This window comes from Bos taurus, chromosome 13 (assembly GCF_002263795.3).
Source record: "Bos taurus isolate L1 Dominette 01449 registration number 42190680 breed Hereford chromosome 13, ARS-UCD2.0, whole genome shotgun sequence".
Classification (NCBI taxonomy): Eukaryota; Metazoa; Chordata; class Mammalia; order Artiodactyla; family Bovidae; genus Bos; species Bos taurus.
The window spans coordinates 34,106,713-34,120,373 of record NC_037340.1 but is presented as its reverse complement, the minus strand read 5'-3'; the positions used below and the strand labels follow the sequence as shown (position 1 = coordinate 34,120,373).

General features: G+C 41.1%; 1 long non-coding RNA gene across 4 annotated transcripts in view; it reads right to left on the bottom strand.

Annotated features, from left to right (window-relative positions):
- Positions 1–13,661, bottom strand: part of LOC101903056 (uncharacterized) — a 197,437-nt gene that overhangs the window by 42,534 nt on the left and 141,242 nt on the right. The gene's annotated exons all lie outside the window — the stretch shown is intronic.

Sequence of the window (13,661 nt, the reverse complement as noted above, 5' to 3'; positions counted from 1 at the left end):
TTGATGCTATGATGGCAGAGCTGAGTCATTGTGACAGGCCCTACACGGCTTGGAAAACCTAAAATATCATTTGTCTCTTTATAGAAAATACTGGCTGACCCCTGCTCTAAAATGTGGTCCCAAATTTCCTTCCAGTTTCATGTCTTTAGAGCCTGGGCTCTCCTGCCTTTCCCACTTTGATTCCCACTAGTCCACTCTCTGCTGGGGGAAATGTTCCCCTTCAGGCCCATTCCAAATGGACCCTACTCACAAATGCTTTCCTGACTCCTGTTTCCATGTCATCCCTCCCTCCTTTGGACCCATCACGCCTTGTGATGGCATTTTGCATGTTCTGACTTTTATTGTAAATATTAATGTGTGTTTAGTGTTGCTTCCCCTTCCACCCCAGGCAAGGTTTGAAGCTCCTAGAGGGCAGGAACCAGGTCTCAACCACATTAGCCTCTCAGCCTAGCTTACTGCAGTGTCATTCAGTGGTTATTTGGAGACTTACTTGACTGAAAAACTGGGACTCTTCTTTCAGTGGCTTCCAGAGTAAATCACCAACCTCCTCCAAATGCCCACAGGCATCCCAACACCACCCAATACAAGGGGAAGTTGGACTGAAAGGAGTCAGTGGTCTTAACTGACTTGAGCTCAAATATCTTACTGTTAGCAAAATTTTTAAAAATGACCACATTGTAAGGGCCCTTCCCAGCACTGTGGAAGGAGCCACTGCAAGTGAGGGGCTCTCAGCTTCATCAGCTTCTTGGCAATTTACCTCTGTATCTAGGCATCACTCAGGTATGAAGTCTTTAATGTGATTGTGCACAGAGAGCTGACCCGAGAGATACATGCTCCGTGCTAATGAGGGCTCCAGGGCCAGCTGGCACTCTCATCACTCAGGCATCCCCATGGATAATGAGAGCCTTATTCTACATTTTTTCTTTAATCTGGGTTTTTAATTTTGCAGATTCACCATGGGAAACAGTTTGGTAGTTTCTCAAAAAGCAAAGTGTAGAATTACTGTATGACCTAGCAATTCCACTCTTCAGTATATACCCCAAACTAATTGAAAAGTAGGAACTGGAAGAGATACTTATACAGCCATGTTCATAGAAGCATTACTCACAAATGTAGCCAAAAGGCAGAAGCAACCTAATGACCTTCAGCAAATGAATGAATAAACAATCGGTATGCCTATGGTGGAATATTATGCAGCCATAAAAAAGAATGCTTGATGCATGATACAACATGGATAGACCTTGAAAATATTACGCTATGTAAAATAAGACACAAGAGGACACATGTTTTGTAATTCCACTTACATGAAATATCTAGAACAGGAAAATTCTTAGAGACAGCAAATAGATTAGCGTTTATGAAGGACTGAAAGAAGAGGGAAGAGGAAATTATGCTTTCATTGTTTTGAGAAGTTCTGTTTGGGATGATGAAAAAGTTTGGGAAATATATTGTGATAATGGCTTACAACGCTGTGAATGTAATTAATGCCATGGAATTGTACTCTTAAAAATTATTAAAATGGTAAATTTGTGCTATGTATATTTTGTCACAATAAAAATACAAAAGTGAGGTAATATCTGATCATCAGAAATGAATTTGTTCAGATCAGGTTATTCATGTGTTAGAAAAATATCTGGCAGAATCTTTTGCATGAAAGTATTTATCTAAAATGACTGCAATCTCTGGAATAAGAACTCTGTAGAGCTCATATACAAAAAATTCTTGCTAAGCCAAATAAAATTGATATTAAGCTGATGTCCATTCGCCAATCCTCCCTCCACTTGTCAACAGTCAACCGTGGATGAATTCAATGGCAGTGAAGACACAGGTTTTGAGAAACAGTGTGGCTTGTGTTTGTTTGCCAATGTTGTCTTCAAAAAAAGACAAACTTACTTGGCAGCGATGTGCCTAGGCTAATTTCTTTCAGACCCTGAACTCCCTGAAATCTGTTTAATATAACTCCTTGGCTGTCTGTATAGACCCTGACAGCTGGCTGGAGGTGAGGGGTAACTGGGCAGCCTCAAAGAGGTTCATCCGGAGCATAAAAGCCTTGATAAGGGAGGGGTCATTAGGTGAGTGGGAGACCACATATCACCTAGACATCACGAGCATCCCTTTAAATGTATTTGCCACCTCTGCCTCCCCTCGCCCATCCCAGGTTCCGTCACCCTCTCAGCTGCTTTCTCTAGGACACGTTCAGAGCCTGCATTATGTCGGATAAATAATGCTTGGTGCAGCAAAAAATCTGAGCTGGTTTAGCACAGAGTTTCGTTTTTCATTCTATCACAATCTGAGACACTTAGGAAGGCAGGCTTCTATGAAGTTGATCAGGAATCTGAGGTCCATCCACTGGGGTTCCCCCATTCTCTCTGGCTTTGGGATCATCTATTGGATCCTCTGCATGTGACCAGGAGACAGGGCAGCAGGATGGTGGAGATGGTTGAGGTGGGTTTTCTGGGCTTAGCATGGAAATGATGCATGTCTCTTCTGCCTCCAACCCACTGGCCAGGACTGAGACATATGACCCCCACCTAGCTGCAAAGGAGTCTGGGAAATATGTTTGTCTGAGTCCTTAACAGGGTTTCCCCCAGGGGGAGTTTTATATATCTATATCTATATCTATATCTATATCTATATCTATCTCCAGACAATCATTGCTCTTCCCATCTTTTGTCCTGCTTTATCCTCACTCCACCAGGAGACCAGAATAGCCTTGCCTTCCAAGGAGAGGAAATAGAGGCACAGAAACTTTGAACTCAAGGCTCCAGCCTGGATAAAGACTGCAACCAGAAGTGCTCTTCCACTTTCCAGTGTGGGGCAAGGCCACCTTCTTTGGTGACTTGCTCTGAGCTCCAGGGTGGACTGGGACAGCCTCTGCTCAGAGGGAGACTCTCTTGGAACATCTGGGCTCCAGATGCGCTGGCTTCTTTCATGCCTCTGAGTGCAGGGGAAGGTATTGGTCTTAAGCCCTAAAATCCTGCGGAGTCTGCTTTTTGTCTCTGAGAGGTCTTCCCTCCTCTCTGCACTCTTTGAGGGCTGAATTCAGCAGAGCCAGCCTTCTTCAACAGCTGACAGGGAATTCTCAGTGGAGAACAGTTGATTTTGGACCAATTCCTGCTGTCAGTCCTGCAAAGCCCAAGCTTCCTGACCTATAGGGCATGCTGACAACCCCATCTGTGTTTGCAGTTAGTTATCGGGGGGGCTTCATTGTAAAAAGTTTGTCGAAAGTTAAGCTGGATGGTGCACAGAAAAAGATGCATTCATCAGGCTGATTCTTCCACTCTCTGCCCTCTTTCTTATGGCTTTGTTGACAGACCCACACAATGTGTGTTGCCAAGATATGAAGACACAATCCACAAAAAATACTTTTTGCCTCCTCTCTGTGTAGGTTTCCATCCATGCATCTATCTTGGCATTTTATTTCTCATGAAAGTGATTCTAAGGTTGAGGTTTACCTCTACTGCATGATCTCTTAATTCATAATATGAATAACAATGTGGAGAGGTAAGTCGAATCATAAATGGTCACTCATAATGGGGTTTGGGGAAATGAAAGTGCATTGTGTGTGGCCTTAACTTTTTAAAGTTGAGATCAATACAATCACACCTTCAAACTTCTCTCCCAATGTAGTTTTTGGCCATACAGCCCTGAACTGAATGGATGGTGTGCTGACTGCCAGAGGGGTTTTTTATGTTTGCACATAGCTCACTACAAAAGATACTTTACAAAAACTGTGAGGAAAGTAAATATTTGTTACATTAATACAATATATAAGAGCAGAGAGGCTCAATAATACACTTGCTTTAAGATAAGGGAATACCCATGGTGGTCTAGTGGTTAAGACTCTGTACTTCCACTGCAGGGACACTATTTCAGTCTCTGTTCAGGGAACGAAGATCTCTGCATGCCAAGGGGCCAAAAATATTTTTTTCTCTTGAGCTGAATAAAAATGGATATACAATATATTAACTAAAGATTAGGGAATATAGCTATCACCTGTTCAGGTGAAAGGTCCGAGATCTGTGTTTTGTTTTGTTTCTCACTATTTGTGAGAATTTACTCAGTCAGGTTTTCTTCTTCTGTACCACAGTAGAGAAGAAAGGGATGTGCTTTTGAGGGATGGTTTCAGATGCAAGGAAAAGCATTTCTGACCAAAAGTGAGGTTTACTTTCTCACACAGCAAGACATCCTGGATGTAAAGTCGTGGGAAGATTGGCATAAACCATATATTTTGCTCTGCAGTCCTCAACTGTGCCTCCTCATAGCCACAAGATGGATGCTGCAGCTCCAGTCATCACATTCTCACAGAACTAAGGCCAAAGGGTGAAAGGTCTTTCCTCTTTTCAGGAAATATATTGCTTAGAATCCCCCAGCAGACTTTTACTTGTATCTCATTGGCCTAAAGGGAGTTCACGCTTATCCTTAACATAATCATTGGCAAAGTGGAATGGGATTATCATAATTGGTTTAGACCAGTGGTGCTCAAACTTCAGCATGAACTGGAATCTCCTGGGGGCCTTATTAAAATATAAATTGCTGTGTTCCTGGGCCAAAGTTTCTGATTTACTATATTCAGAATGGAGCCTAATAAATTTGCATTTTTAATACGTTTCCAGGTCATCCCACTGCTGCTGGTCCAGGGAATCATACTTTTGTTGGTTTAGACAGATCTTGATTCATTTTCTAGGGCTAGGGACAACTGGAGGAAAACATCAGGACCAAATTAGCCAAAGAGAACTTGTTAGGCCAGCATCCTGTCCTGTCCACTGCATGTTTTCTTGTATTTTCCCCTTCATTTTCTGGGTATACTTCTAGACTCTTTTGGCCTTTTCTGGACCATTGCAGATTAGATAGCTTTATGGAAATTGTCTTTATTAATTTGATTCCTACAGCAAGTCTTTTTTCCTTTGAAACTAACATAAATTCTAAGTCCATCAGTGTGTACAGCTTAAATTATGTGGAGCTTAAGTTATTTGTTTCAATATCTATTACCTTTTGACTTTCTCTGTAAAGTGTCATCAGTCGCATTTGTTCAGTCATCCAGTTTGTTAGAACCATCTTAAGATCTTCCTTGGCTCTTACCAAGCTAAACACTTTTGAGTCATCAGGAGATTCTTTCACACTATCGTTCACTTCATCCTCTAGGTCATTGACAAGTATATTGAGCTAAATTACTGGAACTACCTAAAAGTTTGTAACAGTTATATAGAAACAGATAGAAACAGATAGAAACATAATTATATAGAAAGAAACTTCTCCTGCCCAAAATTCCATGTAAATGACATTTTTGAGACCACTTTGGAGATTTGGGCACTAAATGTGGAGATTTCTTGAACTTCAGGCACTAGCAGCATCTGAACAATGTACCAGGTGTGGCAGCAGCCTTCAATCCGTGTATCAGTTTCATATACTAAAAAAAGTCCGGATAGGCTTTCCTGGTGGTCCAGAGGTTAAGAATCCACTTCACACTGCAAGGGACACCAGTTCAATCCCTGGTCCAGGAAGATCCCACATGCCTCAGGGCAACTGAGTCCATGTGCCACAACTACCGAGCCCACATGCAACAACTACTGAAGCCCTCGCGCCTAGAGCCTGTGCTCCACCACAAGAGAAGCCACCGCAATGAGAAGCCTGTACACCCCAACTAGACCAGCCTCCACTCTCCAAAACTAGAGAATGCCTGACTGTAGCAAAAAAGACCCAGTGCATAAATAAATTAAATCAATATTTTTTAAAAAGAAAACACAAATCATCTGAATCTGATGATTTGTGTGTTTAAAAAAGAAGTCTGGACTTCCCTGGTAGTCCAAAGGTTAAGAAACGGCCTGACAATGCAGGGGATATGGGTTCAATCCCTGGTCTGGGAGGATCCCACATGGCGAGAGGCAACTAAGCCCGTGAGCCACAACTACTGAGCTTGCATGCCTAGAGCCCGTGCTCTGCAACAAGAGAAGTTACGACAACGAGAAGCCCGCCCACCTCAACAAAGAGTAGCCTTTGCTTGCTGCATCTAGAAAAATCCATCCCATAACAATGAAAGACCCAGTGTATCCAATAGAAAAAAATGTGCATGTTTGATTCCATTATTTCCTGTGCAGAGTTTGTAGCAGTTATATAGAAACAGATATAAACATAATTATACAGAAAGAAACTTCTCCTGCCCAAAATTCCATGTAAATGATATTTTTGAGACCACTTTGGAGATTTGGGCACTAAATGTGGAGATTTCTTTCTAGAGACACCCTCTCAATCCCATGCCTAAAGATCTAGCTAGCTGATACCAAATTCCATTAGAAAGTCACTCTTTGGAGTAAACAAGCATCTCATTTAAAATAAGTGTCTCTTGAAAGATTAAGGCTAAGAGAGCTAACTCTGGACATATATATAAACCCGAGTGAGAGTCCATTTAGTAATCCTCATTCCTCCCCGCTGTGATCTCTATGCTGAGGGATGAAGGATGGAGGCAAGGAATGGACTGACTTGGGAATTCAGGGAAGCAAACTTCTCTGGGAGGGAATTCCCAGTGGGCCCTGGGCAGCCAGGTTGTGATGGGGGAACTGGGTGTGATGCTTGTAAGGGAAAAGGCCCCAGAAGCGAGCAGTGGGGGTAGAAGTGGGAACACATGTCTCTCACAGTTTGAGCCAAGATAGCCCTGTTTAGTCACATAATGTACATCTTAATAAAGAGTCCTGGGATGTTCTTATTATTAGAGGAATGTTAATTCCTGAACTCCAGGCCAGCCTTTTTTCCCCTCACTTTCTGGCCAGAACACATTGATGGGGCCCATGTCTGTTTTTAAAGCCTCATCTTAGTCCTTATCTCAACCAAGCCCCACAGGACTGGAATCCAAGATGAAGAAACTAAGTTATGAGGAATTTTTAGTTGATTCACCAAAGGCCATATGGTTAGTACCAAGATTTGGTGGTCAGTGCTGCTTCTATCACACCATGTGGTCTATAGGATCAGGGCTGCTATGGGTGGTTGTTCAGCCTGTGCATGCACAAAGGCACCCAGCTGATGGGTGACAGAGCAGCAGGAATCAGGAGTCCTTTTGTAAGTAACAAAAAAGTCTCAAATGTACTAGCTTTATTGTTGCTGTTGTTCAGTCACTAAATCATGTCTGACTCTTTGTGACCCCATGGATTGCAGCACGCCAGGCTTCCTGTCCTTCACTATCTCGTGAAGTTTGTTCAAACTCACATCCATTGAGTCGGTGATGCCATCTAACCATCTCATCCTATGCTGTTCCCTTTTCCTCCTGCCTTCTACCTTTCCCAACATCATGGTCTTTTCCAACAAGTCGGCTCCTCGGTGGCCAAAGTATTGGAACTTCAGCTTCAGCATCAGTCTTTCCAATGAATATTCAGGGTTAATTTCCTTTAGGATTGACTGATTTGATCTCCTTGCAGTCCAAGGGACTCTCAAGAGTCTTTTCCAGAACCACAGTTTAAAAGCATCAATTTTTCAGTGCACAGCCTTCTCCATGGTTCAACTCTCACATACATACATGACTACTAGAAAAACCATAGCTCTGACCATATAGACCTTTGTCGGCAAAGTGATGTCTATGCTTTTTAATACTCTGCCTAGGTTTGTTATAGCTTTCCTTCCAAGGAGCAAGCATCTTTTAATTTCATGGTTGTAGTCACTGTCTGCAGAGATTTTGGAGCCCAAGAAAATAAAATCTGTCACAGTTTCCAATTTTTCCCCTTTCTAGTAACCCTTAATAGACCAGAATTCTTATATTTTTATTTTGTAAAATTGGTGCCTCTAAGGCAGGTTCTAGGCATAAAGAGAATTGGATTTCTCAGCATCTTCCTGAGTGGTTATTCTGTTTCAGTCTTGCCTCTTCCAGTCTCAGAGCCACTGCATGTCACTTCAGCAAGATCTTTGCTTTAACAGCCTTATAGCCTTACAACTTAGAGACTGAGGTACAATGACCTAACAATATACTATATGTTTTTAAAGTATACAATGTGAAATGTTGACATACGTGTGCACCCATGAAACCACCCCACAAAGTGACCAACATGTCCACCCCTCCAAAACTTTCCACCTGGCCCTTTGTAAGCACTCCCATTCCTTCCTCCTAACCCAGGAAACCACCCATCAGCTTTCCATCCCCACAGGTCAGTTTACATTTTCTAGTATGGTATCCACGGAGTCACACAGTCTGTACTAATTGTTGTTTGGCTTCTTCACCAGCATGATTATTTCGGGCTTTATCCAGGTCCTTCCATGTATCAATGGGGGCTTCCCTGATGGCTCAAACAGCAAAGAATCTGCCTGCAATGCAGGTAACCCAAGTTCAGTCCCTGGGTTGGGAAGATCCCCTGGGGAAAGAAATGGCAACCCACTCCAATATTCTTGCCTGGAGACTTCCATGGACAGAGGAGTCTGGTGGGCTACAGTCCATACAGTCGAAAAGAGTCAGACACGACTGAGTGACTAACACTTACTTACTTCTATGTATCAATGGTTCATTCCTTTCTTACTACTAAGTAGTATTCCATCGTATGTATATGCCACAATTTGTTTATCCCTTCACCTGATGATGAACATTTGGATTGTTTTTAGTTCTATTTTAATGCATTAATTTATTTTAATTAATTAATTTTGGCCATTACAAACAAGGCTGCTAAAAATATTTCTACACAACTCTTTGCATGGACATAGGCATTTATTTTACTTGGGTATATCTCTAGATGAAATAAATGCCTATGGCCATAGAAAGATGAGAATCTGCCTGTGAATGCAAGAGGCACGGGTTTGATCCCTGGCTTGGAAAGATCCCCTGGAGAAGGAAATAGCAACCCACTCCGGTATTCTTATCTGGGATATCCATGGACAGAGGAGCCTGGCAGGCTACAGTCCATGGGGTTGCAGAAGAGTTGGACATGACTTGCAACTAAACAACACCAACAATATATCTAGAAGTAGAAAGCCTGGGTCTTATAAAGTGCTTGTTTAACAATTTAAGAAGGTGTCAAACTTTTTCTGGGTATTTGTGCCATTGTACGTCCCCACCAGCAGTGTGTCAGAGGTCTAGTTAATTTACATCTTAACCAACAATTCATAGAGTCAGTCTTTTTAAGTATAGATATACTAATAGGCCTACAAGAGTATCTCTCTGTGGTTTTAACATGCATTTCCATAGTGCATAATGATGTTGAGTATCTTGTCATGCATTTGCTTTTTTTGATAAACTGCATGTTCAAATCTTCTGCTCATTCAAGCAATACAGTTGTTTGTTTCCTTTTTGCTGAGCTTAAAGTGAAAGTGAAATGGCTCAGTCATGTCTGACTCTTTGTGACGCCATGGACTGTAACCTACCAGGCTTCTCAGTCCATGGGATTTTCCAGGCAAGAGTACCAGAGTGGGTTGCCATTTCCTTCTCCAGGGGATCTTCCCGACCCAGGGATTAAACCCAGGTCTCCCGCATTGCAGGCACACACTTTACCCTCTGAGCCACCAGGGAAGTCCATTGCTGAGCTTAGGGAGTTATTAATATATTGTGGATATCAGTGGATATCAGTTCTTTATCAGATTTATAAGCATTTTCTTCTGCTCTGTGACTTATCTCTTTATTTTTTAACAGAGTCCTTTGAACAATGTTTCTTAATTTCGATGCAGTCCAATATCAATTTTATATATGTGGTATTCTTTTGCTGTTGAATGTAAAAAAACTCTACCTAACCTGAGATAACAAAGATTTTCTCCTGTATTTTCTTCTAGAAATTTTGTAATTTTAGTTTTTATGGCTAAATCTCCAATCCGTTTTGACTTACTTTTTGTGGAAGTGGCAGGATTGGACTGGAATTATTTTTTGCATAAGAATATCCAATTGTTTTATCTCTGCTAGTTAAAAACATTATATTTTCTTTCCTGAATTACCTTTACACCTGTGTAAAAAAAAATCAATTGACCTTATCGATGTGAGTTTATTTCTGGACTCCTCTTCTTTTCTATTGATCTTATTGTCCATCTTGACACCAATATCATAGTATTGTAATTATTCTATTCTCTTCCATTGATCTATTTATCTATCTTCATGCCAATAACACACTATCTTAATTACTGCACTTTTATAATAAATATCAAAATAAGGTAGTGTGCAATCTTTCCTCCTATTTTTCAAAATTGTTTTATTTCCTTGGGTTCTTTATATTTCCAAGTGAATTTTAGCATCAGTTTGCCAAATTATACAAAAAGGATTCTGACTGGGAATCTGTTTTTTTTCCCACAGATTAATTTGGGGAAAATTTGATATATTTGCTATGCTGAGTCATCTGACTCATGAAACTGGTGAATTACTCCATTTATTTAGGTCTTTCATTTTTCTCAGCAACGTTTTATAGTTTGAAGTGTGAAATTCTTAATCATCTTTTCCAGATTTATCCCTAGGAATTTAACATTTTAATGCTATTGTAAATGGAATTTTTAAAAATATCAATAGTGAATCATTTATTAGTAGTACTTAGTAATAACAGATTTTTGCATATTGATTTTACATCCTACAACCTTCCTAAAGTAACTTATTAGTTCTTTTGAGTTTTGTTTTTTTTTTTCTTTTTGTAAGATTTTCTACATAGATGATAATGTCATCAATGCTTCTTTTCCAATTGTAATGCCATTTTTTTCTTTTTCTTGCTTTACTGATTGATCTGGTTAGAACCTCCATGGACGATACTGAATAGAAGTGGTGAGTGAACATCCATATCTTGTTTCTAATCTTCAGGGGAACATATTCAGTCTTTTGTCATACCTATGAGGGTAGCTACACATTTTGGATAACCTTTATCAAGTAGAGGAATTCCTTTCAATGCTTAGTTTGCTGAATTGCCAATTACACATATATTAGACCACTTGAAGTTGTCCCAGCGTGCACAGATACTGTATATTGTTTCCAGTCTGTCTTCTTTCCAAATTTCATTGTATTTACTTTCTATTGTTACATCTTCAAATTCACTAATCTTTTCCTCTGCAATGTCTAATCTATTTTAATCCCAGAATGGGAAAGACTAGAGATTTCTTCAAGAAAATTAGAGATACCAAGGGAACATTTCATGCAAAGATGGGCTCGATAAAGGACAGAAATTGTAGGGCCCTAACAGAAGAAGGAGATATTAAGAAGAGATGGCAAGAATACACAGAAGAACTGTACAAAAAAAGATCTTCATGACCCAGATAATGACGATGGTGTGATCATCCACCCAGAGCCAGATATCCTGGAATGTGAAGTCAAGTGGGCCTTAGGAAGCATCACTATGAACAAAGCTAGTAGAGGTGATGGAATTCCAGTTGAGCTATTTCAAATCCTGAAAGATGACGCTGCGAAAGTGCTGCACTCAATATGCCAGCAAATTTGGAAAACTCAGCAGGCCACAGGACTGGAAAAAGTCAGTTTTCATTCCAATCCCAAAGAAAGGCAATGCCAAAGAATGCTCAAACTACCGCACAATTGCATTCATCTCACACGCTAGTAAAGTGATGCTTAAAATTCTCCAAGCCAGGCTTTAGCAATACGTGAACCATGAACTTCCAGATGTTCAAGCTGGTTTTAGAAAAGGCAGAGGAACCAGAGATCAAATTGCCAACATCTGCTGGATCATCGAAAAAGCAAGAGAATTCCAGAAAAACATCTGTTTCTGCCTTATTGACTATGCCAAAGCCTTTGACTGTGTGGATCACAATAAACTGTGGAAAATTCTGAAAGAGATGGGAATACCAGACCACCTGACCTGCCTCTTGAGAAACCTATATGCAAGTCAGGAAGCAAGAGTTAGAACTGGACATGGAACAACAGGCTGGTCCCAAATAGGAAAAGGAGTATGTCAAGGCTGTATATTGTCACCCTGCTTATTTAACTTATATGCAGAGTACATCATGTGAAATACTGGGCTGGAGGAAGCACAAACTGGAATCAAGATTGCCGGGAGAAATATCAATAACCTCAGATATGCAGATGACACCACCCTTATGGCAGAAAATGAAGAAGAACTAAAGAGCCTCTTAATGAAAGTGAAAGAGGAGAGTGAAAAAGTTGGCTTAAAGCTCAACATTCAGAAAACGAAGATCATGGCATCTGGTCCCATCACTTCATGGCAAATAGATGGGGAAACAGTGGAAACAATGGCTGACTTTATTTTGGGGGGCTCCAAAATCACAGCAGATGGTGACTGCAGCCATGAAATTAAAAGACGCTTACTCCTTGGAAGGAAAGTTATGACCAACCTAGAGAGCATATTGAAAAGCAGAGACATTACTTTGCCAACAAAGGTCTGTCTAGTCAAGAGTATGGTTTTTCCAGTGGTCATGTATGGATGTAAGAATTGGACTATAAAGAAAGCTGAGTGCTGAAGAATTGATGCTTTTGATCTGTGGTGTTGGAGAACACTCTTGGGAGTCCCTTGGACTGCTAGGAGATCCAGCCAGTCCATTCTAAAGGAGATCAGACCTGGGTGTTCATTGGAAGGACTGATGTTACAGCTGAAACTCCAATACTTTGGCCACCCGATGCGAAGAGCTGACTCATTTGAAAAGACCCTGATGCTTCTGGGAAAGATTGAGGGCAGGAGAAGAAGGGGGACGACAGAGGACGAGATGGTTGGATGGCATCACTGACTCGATGGACATGAGTTTGGGTGGACTCCAGGAGTTGGTGATGGACAGGGAGGCCTGGCGTGCTGCGGTTCTTGGGGTCACAAAGAGTCAGACACGACTGAGTGACTAAACTGAACTGAACTGAACTGGACTAGGTTTCTAGTCTTAAATTCTGTAATCTTCATAGAATTTCAGTTTGTATATCTTCTTTTTTAAAAAAACATTTATTTGTTTGGCTGCACTGGGTCTTAGTTGTGGCACATGGGATCTTTAGTTAAGTCATGCAAACTCTTAGTTGTGGTATGTGGGATCTAGTGCCCTGACCTGGCATTGAACCCAGGCTCCTTGCATTGGGAGCATGGAGTCTCAGCCACTGGACCACCAGAGAAGTCCCTGTATCTTATATTTTCCAAGTCTCTGCTAATTATGCATGATATTTCCTTCAATTTCTTGAACGTATTGAAAACAGATATAATAACTATTAAAGATCTTTAGTAATTCTAACATCTATGTCATTTCCATAGATGTCTATGTGTCAATTTCCATGATCTTATTTCTTCCTTTGATTATGGGTAAAAATTTTCTGTTGCTCTGCATGCCTCGTAATCTAGATTGGATACCAGACACTGTGAATTTTACCCTGTGGGGTGCTGTCTATTTTCTTATTCCTAGAACTATTCTTGAACCCTATTATGGAGCATAGTTAAATTACCTGAAAATGGTTCAGTCTTTTCAAGTTTGCTTTTAAGGTTTGTTAGGCAGAAACAGGGGTTTCCCTGGTGGCTCAGTGGCAAAGATTCTGTCTGCAGTGCAGGAGCCGCAGGAGACAGGAGTTTGTTCCCTGGGTTGGGAAGAACCCCTGGAGGAGGGCATGGCAACCCAGTCCAGTATTCTTGCCTGGAAATTCCCATGGACAGAGGGGCCTCGTGGGCTACAGTCCATGGGGTTGCAAAGAGTTGGACATGACTGAGAGACTTAACACACACACACATAGGCAGAACCAGAGAGAATGGAGCCCAGGTCTAATTTCACCTCATCACCAAGGCAAACACTTTTGG